The sequence below is a fragment of the Nanorana parkeri genome, unplaced genomic scaffold, assembly GCF_000935625.1.
Source record: "Nanorana parkeri isolate BGI_ZX_2015 unplaced genomic scaffold, ASM93562v1 scaffold180, whole genome shotgun sequence".
Lineage (NCBI taxonomy): Eukaryota > Metazoa > Chordata > Amphibia > Anura > Dicroglossidae > Nanorana > Nanorana parkeri.
In genome coordinates, this window is record NW_017306448.1 from 2,372,631 (window position 1) to 2,385,900 (window position 13,270).

The following is a 13,270-nucleotide window of genomic DNA, read 5'->3' on the forward strand; positions in this document are numbered from 1 at the left end:
TAACATGCTGAGCATGTTCGGCCGACCCGAAGCCATGTGAAGCAAGCCGATGTACGGCTGATTTCAGCCGATGTACGGCTGAAATCAGCCGTACCAGCCTAAAGTGAATAGCTGAACATTGTTCGGCTCACTTCACTTCAGGTCGGTCATTCACTGGGCTGCCTGCGGCAGCCTAGTGGATAGGACCCATTGTGTTCTATCCAGAAGTGCTCGTACACTGACTCAGTACAGTGTGTACTCTATCTCCCCATTGTGCTGTTTATATCCAAAGCTTGCATTTGTAACATGCTGTTATCTTTATCAAGCATGACATTCCTTTGCTGTAATATTTTTATATATCATATACCAAAATTCAACCCACTAGAGAGTAGTGGATACTGCATGCTTTTGCCTATGTAGCACTCACCTGCTGAGGAGCCGCTGGATGAATTGGGCCCTCCTAACCTGTTTAGGGTACATATATATTTGTTACATGTTCCCATAGCACATTGATATTTCCACATTGCTTCTTACATTTTTAGGTGTTATTTACTTGCTTAAAAATCCTACATAGCTTCCTCCCCTATGTAATGTGAAAGAGGGGGCTGTGGGAAGTTATGTTTATTCCAAATAACCCTGGCTGTGCTGGCAGATTTCATTATCAGTAAACTAGATTTGAACACTATCTGCCCTAACAAAGAGTTAAAGACTTACAAACAGTTAATGAGAGGAAGCTCTGTCTCTCCCTCAGTTTGTCCCTCTACTTTCACTTTCCAACTGCTCAGAGTAGCCTGAAATCTGCACAGAGACCTTCACCAAAGAACCACCAAAAAGGTAAGAATTTGTTTTCATTATTTTTAGGTATGCTGTGTGAATAGGAACACATAACAAACATATAGTGGGGTTTTCACAAATTGGAAATACACTTTAGGTTTTGCTTTATTTTTTATGCAATTTCTATTAGAAAATGTGCATGTCACATACAATATAATATTGATTTTATTGATTGGGGAAATCAGAGGTGGAAAAAGATTTGGGAGTCCTAGTGGAAAGCCGCCTTAGTAACAGCATGCAATGCCAGGCTGCAGTAAATAAGGCGAGCAGGGTACTATCATGCATGAAAAAGGGAATGTACTGTAAAGACAAATCCATAACTCTGCCTCTGCACAAAATGCTGGATCGGCCACATTTTGAGTATGCGGTTCAGTTTTGGTCACAGATCCACAGAAAGGTTGTCCTTGAGCTGGAGAGAGTCCAGAGAAGGGCAACAAAGTTAATTAAGGGGTTGGAGGACCTAAACTATGAGGAAAGACTGCCTGCATTAAACTTGTTCACTCTTGAAAAGAGGAGACTGAGAGGGGACATGATATTTATGTACAAAAATTAATGTACAAATTGTTTAATGCTGATGGGATAATCAGTTTAAACTCTTTAGTGTTAGCTCAGTTCAGAATACAAGAGGCCCCCACCTGAAACTGGCAGAGAAAAGGTTTCATCTTAAACTTCGAAGATGTATTATTTACTGTGAGAGCTGTACAATTGTGGAACTCCCTTTCACAGACAGTGGTTTCAGCTGAGAGTATGGAATCATTCAAGACCTGTCTAGATACTTTTCTCAGTGAGCAAGATATACAGAGGTACAGGTCATCTTAGTATCGCAAGCACACACACACCAAAGGTTGAACTTGATGGAACTGTGTCTTGATTCAACCTTAACAACTAACTAAGCTCTAAACAGGGGTTGCAGAAAAAGAGATTCTCTTTTTCTCAATCTCTTTTTCTATTTTAAAAGGGAAATATCAGGGGTCTGTTTAGACTCCTAATACTTCCCCGAAGCCCCTAAAAGTAAAGTAAAAAATAAAAATATTTTATACAAAATGAATAAATAAATAAATATAAAAAATTAAAAAGTTTATAAAAAATAAAATATTTTAAAATGTTGAAAAATGTTGAAGTAAAAAACATTTTCGGTTTTGGCCTGACATTTTTTAAATTCCGGTTTCGGTTTTGAAATTTGCATTTTGCATATCTCATGTATTATTAAAACAGAATTGAAACTTCCCGTGTTCACTGAAGGATTCAAGCTACATCGTGTCACCTGTGAGTTTTTCTAGCATAATGCAGAGATCTGGGTGGTTGGCTCTGACCAACTGCTCTTAGCTCATTGTAAGTCTCAGCCTTGATCAGCTGGTCATTGGCTGTCCAAGTTGTAATGAAACCTTCCAAGTTGTAATGATACCTTGTAACTTTGTTTTAAAATGCTGGAGAATTCTGCCACAGGAAAGAACATACAATACTTCTCAGATATGACCCCTGTGGAGTTTTTTCCTACATTCTTCCCTGAGCATTGTCAACATTGCAATATACTCTTTACACCACTACATCAAAAATATCTTGTAAGATTCAAGGGCCTTGTCTCTGCTACAGATATTTTCCCTCACATGACATATTCATTACATTACTGCACCCCGGTGCCATAGCTTTCCACACAATATTTTTAACATCTTCTCTCTCGTATATCTTCACCTGATGCCCACACTATGTTGTCTGGCAGCTCTTCTCTCTCTGTATGCAGAAGCACCTCTTGCTTGATGGCAATTGTTTTGCTAGGCAAACTTTTGCAGCTATTTGTTTGTCAGAATTTTGTAGTAAAGCCAAGGAAACCGACCCCAGTAGTATTTAATGTACTTCACTATACAAAAATGCTACGTGCATTAACTAATTAATTATAGGTAAAGACATAAAAAAACATACATACAGGCTGCTAAAACAGTTACATATGTGCATATCCTTTCTAGTACATGCAATGGTTTCTATAAGAGGATACACTAAAGTCACTTAGCTTAGATGATGTTGATCTACACATTCTGTATTGAACAGGACTTCATGACGTTTAAGCATTCTCAGGAAAATGGCTTTGACTGCAGTCTCTCTCAATGTGTGACTTAGTGTCCTCCTCTTCTCTGTGAAGTCTCCCCATGGCTTCTGCCTATCCAACTTTTATTATAGTTTCCCCCATTCACTCACATGAGGAATCCATGATTGGATGCCACCTCCAACCTTTCTTCTTTGCAAGCTAGAACCAGCAGGTTGATGGGGGTGGGGTGGGGTGGGGAGGGAGAGAGGCATAGGACTTATCTTCAGGGAGCATTTAAAAGGCACTCCAGCAGTGAATAATATGATTTTTTTTTAACTCACCGTAAAATCCTTCTCTCTGCGTTCATTGAAGAACGAGCGGAGATCTCGACCTCTGTTCTGATGGGTTATACCTACTCCTGTAAGTGGCAGTATAACCCATCAGTACAGAGATCAAGATCTCTGCTTTGTCCGTCAATGAATAAAAGAGACCCCACTGCCACGTTTTGTACACACCCACACTCTTAAAAAAATGTCATATATGTCTTTTTTCCAAGTGTCATGGGCACAGTCAGGTGATATTACACCCATTTCTTTCTTTGTCAGTGCACCTATCCTAAATGCTGCAAACATTTTTGGATGGGCGAAGGCAGGGGTAGAGCCTTGACACCTTGGGCTTACAAGAAGTGGGCTTGACACTGGCCTTCATTCAACCCAAAAAAGAAGCGAGTGAGTCTAAGAGGGGAGCAGCAGCTGCCTTTTTTTCTCAAAAAGATGCTGTGAAGTGAGATTTTGACTTTTTGTCCAAGATGGACTTGGGCTTTAAATAAGAAATTTCCAAAAACCTATTAAGTGACATTTTCTTCATTGCAGAGTAAAGTCTGAACAAATGTAAATACCTTTTCCTGTTCATGCTAAATTTTATTACCCAAAGCACACAACGCCTTATTTGTGTTTCTTATTTGGCTTCAACCCCGCAATTTGCGTTCCTAAAATAATTTGATATATTCTGAATGCATGTGGCATGTAGACACGTGTCACCTAAACTCCTTTGGCAAAATATTAGCTCGACAGTTACTCTACAATACAGATGTGGCAAGCTGCTTTTCAGTACATTGCCATCCTGGATTGCAGTATGACTCATTGTATCCTGCTGGAAAAATAAGTACAGACGTGAAATTCACAATGCCTTTTCCAATCCGGCTTCCCTGGATTCCAGGACCTAGGCCAAATGCACTGTACCTGCGTAAGATAAACACCTCTGTGCTGCTGGTTGTACTGATCACAGCCAGTTACTTCAGCTACATGGTCTTTCCTTTGTTTTACGCACATTAATTACAACACAAAACAAGTCAAGCATTGTTTTTTTTCTACATGTGGTGCTGGTTAGAATAACCTACATGGGGCTTTTTTCTGTGTTTATAGTGTAAAAGTATTTTCCATGCAGTAAATTTAACCCTTCAGCTCAGTTTTAAAGGAAATCTTATTTTTGTTTTAAGATATATACATGAATACGCTGATTTTGACATGATGCAACAATCTTTACATCTGTGGGTACCAGCATACACACTTGGCATAGTACTCTCAGACGAAGTTCTTGATGTACACACCTTGATACAAAGTAACATTCATTAGCCGCATAATGACTGCAAGCTATCATGGCCCTGAGCCCAGACGTCTTACACCATAATACTCCTTCCACCATGTTTCACAGCTTGTGAGAGGTTATGATACAGATATGAAAGGCTTTGCTTTCTCCAACTAACCCTATTTTCTCCAAATCTGTCTTTAAAAATATTTCTCCAACCGGGATGTGGACAATACATACAGTATATCTGCAGAGAACAAAACTAAGGTATAGCTGAAGACCAGTGGCGTAACAATAGCCATAGCAGCCCATGCAGCTGCTATGGGGCCTGGGGGTGGAAGGGGGCCCTCAAGGATTGCAGGCTTAAGGATTGCAGAAGTTGCTGTTAACACTGACCCTGTACCCCCCGTGACATTTCCCACCACGAGTTTCATCAAAAACTCTTTTGATTGAGCCATACTACACTTCAACATAATTCCACAGAAAACCAGGTAACCTGAGGCTTCCTACATTTCCAACATTATGTAACTTTGTATAGCTAATGATAGGTTTGAATTTGACCAGACTGCATACAAAATACCTCCTTCTTCTGCATCTATGAATCTCTTCCCATTCTGACTCCGATTGTTGTACTAGCGATTAATCGCTTGCTGAGACCTCTATGTCTGGCCTGTATAAGCAGATATAATCACTGCGGACAATCCTTATCGCTGAACTCACCAAATACCTTTTCATCCATGAAGTGCTTTATTGAATGCAGCAGGGTTACAGCAGACAAAAGGACACAACAGATGAATGAACACATGGTATTCGAAGGTTTAGAGATGGTAATGTTTCCAAGCATGCATGCAGATTAATATATGGCCATGTTACAGTCAGCCATTTTGATGCCAGAATGACTACTTCTTCAAGAAGAGGCAAATACTTCATAAATGGGAGGGAAGACAGGAAAACATGGTGCAATAACCAAAACGACCACAAGATGTCAGCATAATAACCAGCTATAACACCAAAGATAATGGCTTAAAGGAGAACTATGAGGTGAGTGCTTTTCACTCACCTCATAGTTCTAGCCGACCTGTGACAATGAGACTGGCTCAGTAGATCGGGAAGAGAGCGAACACATACTGGCGTTCGCTCACTTCTTGATCCTGTCACGGCTCTCTGCGCTGACTGGCGGAACGGACGGGGGAGGGGGTACAGCTGGCTCTGCCTCTAGATAGGCAGAGCCAGCTGTCACTCACCAGCTGGGTGGATCCAGACATAATTGTCAGCTGCTGCGTCTCAGTATACCGCGAGCTGTAGCTCGCGGTATACTGAGCCTAGGGTGACGGAAGGACGCTAGTTTGTGTCCTCCCGTTACCCTAAGGAGAACTATGGGGAAAAGCCCTAACCCCATAGTTCTCCTTTAAGGAAAATAACTATATAAATTCTCACTTCAGATTAATATGAAAATTAACTATGACTATGCCTTGTGTCATATTTTTTACAACTGTTATGGAATGGTATAGTACAGTGACGTGCGGTATCTTTAGTTCTGGGTGAGGCATTCCCCAGCCTCACCCCCAGCATCCCCTGCCTCCCCTGACCGCAAGTCCCGGTTATAGTATGGAGTATGGCATTAGTTAAACCCATTTTTAAAAGTGACTCTCAAGCAATCAGATACTACAGTTATCTGGAATCTACCAATCCCTGTGGATGTCAGATAACGTGGAATAGTACAGCTTTACTTGTCACACAGCAAGGAAATGTAAAGGTATCTTTGGAGTTAAAAGATGAACTTGTGGTTAAAAGAGTCAAATGGAGTTCACATACAATCACTTTTAGATGATACTTTAAATACTTTTCCTCATCAATAAAGTTCCCTTTGAAATCATGTTAAATGTTAACAGCTATGTTATTTTTTTTTTTTTTATTGTTTAAAGCCTACTCTGGCCTACATACATTCATACCTGTATGTTTATCGTGCAAGCAATACAAGGATAGAGGGATTCTAAGATAGATGTTGATAAAAGACAAAGAGAAGCTTTTCTGTCACTTGTTCCATTTTTTTCATTGCAGCTTGTTTTTCTTTCCTACAACACCCCAAGTCACCAACTATCCCACAACCTAACCTCCGAGAGCTACCATTAAAACATGCATATGCGTGCATAATTATGTAGTATTTATCTTCCGCCGCTTTCTCCTTTGAAACATATTGTTAGGTTAAAAAAATTGGAAGTGTATATTGATTTTCTAAAATGTTAAGTATCTAAACCCAAAAACAAAAATGTATTATGTTGCAGTTTACCAGTCTTTAGATGTAGTGGCTACAAAACCTTTCAGTTTTAGGGGCTTATTCACTAAGTTGGCAAAGGCAGCCGAGTGAGTAACTCATCCGAAGTGAAAGGACCCGAACCCCATTTGGCTATTCACTTCAGCCATACATTGGCTGGCTTCGGCACCGTTCGGTTCAGCCGAACATGCTAAGCATGTTCAGCTGAGCCGAAGTAAAAGAACCTGTTCGACTCAGCAGGTCCAACATCTGGATTGGCTGAGCTAAATGCCCAGCAGTTCGCTCACCTCCCGATCTACTGAGCCGACCTGTGACAGTCTCATTGTCACAGGTCGGCTAGAACTATGAGGTGAGTGAAAAGCACTCACTTCATAGTTCTCCTTTAATCTGAGCACAGGTCTGGCAGGGCAGGAAAAAGGGGGGACAAGCGAGAGGACAAGCGAGAGGCCCTTGGCATTGGGAGGGTGCTTTTCCAGTGTCCCCCCTGAAAAAGCACCCTGTCCCCATGCTGATGGAGACAAGGGCCACTTCTGCCACAACCCTGACCCAGTGGTTGTGAGAGTCTGTGGGCGGGGGGGGCTTAGTTGCATCGGGGTACCGGGTCCCCCTTTCATAAACGCACACCCCTTGTGAATGAGTAAGGGGTACCTGCACTCCTACTTATTTACTAAAGGGTTAAAGAAACATGTAAATAAAGAAACATGACTTTTAGAAAAAAAATCATTTGAGAATAAAACACAACAAAAGTTTTTGACAAGTCCTTTAATTGGAGAGACACCAGACTTGCTCCTGAGGTCCATACCAGTACCTGGCACCTTCAGCAGCCATCCAACTTATCTGGTTATCTTCCTCAATCAGTTACAGGCCCTTCCAGTGTCCACATGTGTGGACCTCCTCCAGGCTTGAGGCCCAGTCAGCATCTCCTTCTCTAAACATCCCACAAACTGGACACTGAGCACAGGGCAAATCCCTTAAGTATATATGCTCTCCCCAGCATGCACCACTGGCTGGTGAGTCACATACATTCTAGAGGCCCTCCCACTGCTGGTCCCACACTGCAGCAGAGTCACAGCCCACTCAGGCATTTACATTCAATGACAGAACACCTGGAATTAACCAGACAATTATCAAATATAATTCAGCCAGAGAGGTTACAGTACCAGCACGGCTAAATTTCTAGTAGCCACTCCACAGAAGGTGGTAGGGGCTACACTGGAGTTCAGCCTTACTTATAACAAACTCTTGCACTCTTTGCTTCCTTTCTGACTTTCAAACTACCCCCTTGAACCATATTTTAAAATAATGGCCTGGTTCTAATGTTTGTGTGTGTTTCATTGTGTTGCATATGTATAATAAATCCTATTGCATTTCTGGTGCATTTCCATTGGGATCATTCATATACATTTTTATTTAAATGTTCTACTTGCATTTTTCTGGATGGAGCTGAATAACAAAGCTTTCTACTCTTAAAAAATGCATGTAAAACACTTTGCAAATGCACAAAAATAAATGCAAAGTGCATGTGAAGAACTTATTTAAAGGTGAAGTTTTGGGAGAGTAAAATATACTCTTACCAATAATTAGAGCCGGTGTGTTACACTGCAGATGTCACACGTGTTGGTTATGTGTTTAGTTGAAGCACTGAGGTCTTGAGGAATGCTGAATTAAGTATTACTTGCTTAGAAGAACATTACATGTATGTATATAGCATTGTGCAGAGAACTTATAAACTTCCTGCATATCATAGATAAGCATGCATATAGAGAGTAACATTGCACTACACTGCCATCTACAGCTCAAAAGATATATCACAGTACATTAGAATATGCTGCTGCATTTCCAACAACACGTTGGCTCTGTATTTGGAGAATTGAGCGATCATATAGCTGCTGATCGCTCACCTCATGGTCTTCTCCTCACAGGGATTGCTCCCTTCCCTCTCTCTTTTCCTGCAGCTCTCATTGTTGGGAGAGACAGGGAGGGGGCCAGCGGAGCTGGCTGTGGCTCTAGAGAGGCAGAGCGACATGTCAATCGGGCAGCAGGTGGATCCCTACAATACTGTCGGTATCTTTCCCAGCTGCAGTGCGGCTCTGTGCTGTCAGCATATAGCGGACAGTAGCCCGTTAGATGGTGACTTTCGGTCACAAGATTACATTGGTAAATGTACTCCTGTGACCCAAAAGAGGATTAAAACCAAAAAGGTTAAGAATTAGTTCTCTTTTAAGAATGCCAAAGTGTGTTTGGGCTCTAAGCCATTAAAGTCTAAAGGTAAACACTCAAGATGAGTTATGATGTTAGTTAAAAGTTATATTTATTCTTAATAATAATAATTATTATTATCATAATCGTTTTGATGATGATGATGATGAATGATATAAAAATAATGCCTGTGTCATTGTTTATATTGCCTTGGTATAAATGTTGTAATTGAAATGTTAGTGAGTTCTGTGTAGCCGAAGCCCGAGATGAAGTGCTGCATCGGTACATAATAAGCCGCTAACTTCTGATCTTTACGTCTGATCACACACCATCTCCTTCCTGCTAGGTGGGCAGAGACTTAAATTAGGCAGAGTACAATTTTGGCATGTTCTGTAGTAAAACATTAAGCTGCCTGAATTTTATAAAGTTGATTTGGCAGTTGCAGCTAGAGAATAATGTCAGAATCAAACAACTTGGGAGAACGAAATAATAACATTAGAAATAGGATGGAAAATCATGGGATTTGGGTGTTTGTTATCACAGGTCAATACATGGAATATACATTTAATTCAGTTCATATTATTACTATATACAGTATATATTAGGGATGCACAGACACCATTTTTTGAAGACCAAGTACATTCCCTCAGATACTTGCCAATGCCAATTGTTCTTAAAGGGACATGTGACATTTTTTCTAAAACAATACAGACTAATGATTTTAGGGCAGTCTCACCAGGGCAGTGTTCGGGTCTCACCAGGGCTGCATTTTGGTCTCACCAGTACTGTGTTTGGGTGTTACCAGGTCTGCGTTCGCGTCTCACCAAGGCTGCATGCAGGTCTCACCAGGGCTGTGTTTGTGTCTCACCAGGGCTGCGTTTGCATTCTCATCAGTGCTGCCTTTGGGTGTCACCAGGGCTGGATGGGGGTCTCTCTAGGGCTGCATTTGGGTGTCAACAGGGCTGCATGCAGGTCTCACCAGGACTGTGTTGGGTCTCACCAGGGCTGTGTTTGGGTCTCTCCAAGGCTGTACGGGTCGAATGTGGGGCTGTCCAGGGCAGTGCCGGTAGCAGCCAGTCCCACTCTATGGGGTTGGTTTACTAAAGGCAAATAGACTGTTCACTTTGCAAAATAATTTTCACTTTGCAAGGGGATGTTCACTAAGCTTAGTAAATGAGGTGAAGTTCTGGTGACTTCCATCATCCAATGTGCAAGCAAAAATTGTGTTTTTCCTATCACATGATTGGATATTCTTTGCAGAGTTAATTTTTATCACATACAAAAAAATTCAAAATCTTGAGCCACACCAGTCTAAAATGTAGATGTGAGAAAGTAGGTAAAAATTAGGTTCACTATTGGAAATCCAGGCAAAGTGTATTCAGTGTTGACCAGAGAAAAATAACTATTCTATCTGGACCATTACTATTAATACCAATGATAGTTCAAAGCCTGCATCTCAGACCTGCACCCCAGTCATACGCCAAACTCGCTACATTCCCAGCTATATATTTTAGTCATATGTCAGCCCTCTTTCGATTCACAGCCATGTATCACAGTCGTGTGCCAGGCACCCTCCTACCTCTTGTTCATAGCTGTGTCAGATGCCCTGTTCACAGCTATTTACCCCAGTCATGAGCCAGACATACACCCCCATTTATAGCTATGTATTCATAGCTATGTCATTCCCCTATTCTCAGCCATGTATCCCAGTCATGTTCCCACCCCCAGTCCTTAATGGCTATGTATCCTAATCATATGTCAGACCCCCACCCTCAATCATTCCCAGTCATGCATTACAATCATGTTGTAGACCCCTCTTCCCATTAATGAGATGTGTCATCCTTCCCAATCAAAGTGGCATACCACAGTCATATGACCTATCCCTCTTTCAGAGTCACGCATCTCAGTTATTTGCAAGATGCCCCCATTCACAGTTATCAGTCCCAGTCATATGCTACACAGAACCTCTTAATTCCCAGCCATGCATCCCATTTATTTTGGAAGACCACCCCAATTCACAGCCATGCAAGGCCATGGTATTCCCCTTTACCACTATAGCATTACCTCTTTAAGTGTCAGCACTGAAATGCTGGAGTAGTGCCTAGCATCATTTGTGTTCTTTTGGGTGGTAAAGGCGGGCCTAGTGGTGGAAGTGCAATATGCTGAATGTCTTAGAGCGTTCCTTCTTGTAGCAGCAATTGTATGTATTGGTGGCACTGGGAGAACATCAGGTGTGGTAGCACCAAAATGTCACACACCTGAGCCTCCCTGACCACAACAAAAAGTATTGGCATCACAGGGCAAGGTGCATGGCAGAATAGGGGGCTCATAAAGCTATATGGCAGATGTGGCCCCAACACCTGGTGGATTAGACAGCAGACTAGAAGCGTTCACCCTATATTCTGTACTTAGTGACACCCATGTGCTTGAAAGATCGTTTCTGATTTTTAATCATAATTTCACACAATTTCTTAAACACAATAACCAGAATAAAAAAAAAAAGAAAAAGGTAGAATAATATCTATATAAAACAAGGACACTTGTATACCAACAGCAAATAAAAGTATTTTAAATTGAAAAGTGGTATTCCTGAATTATGACCACTTTTCAGCCCCTTTGGGAATTGTATAATCATAAATGATAAAAGCTATTCTAAAGATCATTAGATTCAGCCAGGATTCACAAAGCATTTGACAAGTGTTCTTTGTTAATAAGACTGTCACCAAATTGCAGGTAAAACTACAGAAAAATACAGCATTTTAAATGCTTACTTGAGATGTTTTTCACAAAGGTTTTATTTGGTTTTTGTCTGTTTTTTTCGCATGAAGGTTACAAAAAAAAAAAAACAGGTAGGGCATGCAAGCCCTGCAACAAGGAACACAAATAGAAAATGCACAGCCACAACATTGTGCAGAGTCCTGCAGAAGTAGTAGAATGGGTACTAAAGAACAATTTGGGAGCATGAAAGGGGCATTGCTGTTCAGTTCTAGTGCGTAAGACCCATAATAACATGGAAAAGGATCAGCATAGGGGGGACTTTTCGGGTCAGGTGTCTGAATATTGCAGAGGTGAGATCGATGAGGTTCACAACCCCCTACACCGGAACACTTGGTCCAGATAATAAGGAGCACGTCAAACAGCACAGATCTGTGTAGGGATAGGAACAGGGAAGGTAAAGGAAGAGGTGATGGAGATGGAGAAGGAAGGGAGGACCGGGTGCGGGAAATAACAAAAGGGGATTAGGACAGGGGAAGGTGCTACGTTGTGAAGGGGGTCCAGGGGGGAGGTGTGAAGTACAGAGCCTCTAAATGGATAAGAGCTGTGGATCAAAAGATGGTGGTTTAGAGTAATCAATCCAAGGTTGCCTAAATCAGTAGGAAGTGGTCATAAGTGTCAGACAAAACCGCCGTCAGTTTCTCGTTCACCAATATATCGTCTGGGCGATTTTTGACTTCCCTAAAGCTCAGGGTCGGGGTTTTCCACGCTCTGGCGATTGTCATTTTGGTGGCGACAAATATGTGGGACACAAGGTGTTTCTGGTAACGCGTCAATTGTGGAATTGGCTGTAGCAACAATGCCTCACACGGTTCCCTTGGTAGGGTGAGTTGGAAGAGAGAGTTTATTAGGTCATAGACCCTATTCCAAAGACTTGTCGCCTGGTGGCATGTCCACCAAAAGTGGATCATGGTACCCGACGCGCCACAGCCCCGGAAACAATGCAGAGAGTAGGAGGGAATGTATTTCGCTAGACGGGCAGGCGTGTAGTACCAACGATACATCACTTTGTAGGAGTTCACGAGTACGTTGCCGGAACAACGGGCTATCGCTGACCAGGTATGCTGCCAGTCTTCAGGAATTAGGGATCTGCCCAATTCCTCATGCCACTGACGTTGATAAGGAGCAAGACAGGTAGAGGAGGAGGCTGGCAGAGAAGAGTAGATCAAAGAAATGACAACTGGGGCGTGTGGGTCTGAGTAGCAGCAGCGCTCGAATAAGGTCATTCTCGACGGAGCTGAGGTGTTCTTCAGGAGCGAATTAATGAAGTGGCTTATTTGGGTGTAGCGGAACAATTCCAGAAGGGGAATAGATCTATTTGTACGGAGCTGCTGTAATGATTTCACACCTGAGAGCGAGATGAGGGAGTGCACTGTGGTCAGATCGTTGCGGGACCACCATGCGAACGAGTCACTGGCGCCAGGGGGGAATAATGGAGAGTTGAGCCAGGGTAGTAAAGGTAGATGAGGCGACATCAGATTGCCAGAGTACCGAACTCCACCTTTAAGGAGTGTCTAAGGATAGGGCTAAGATTAGTAGGGCGGTCAGTCTTGGATAGCCATAGTAGGGATGTAAGGGGCAGGGGATGACAGTCCACC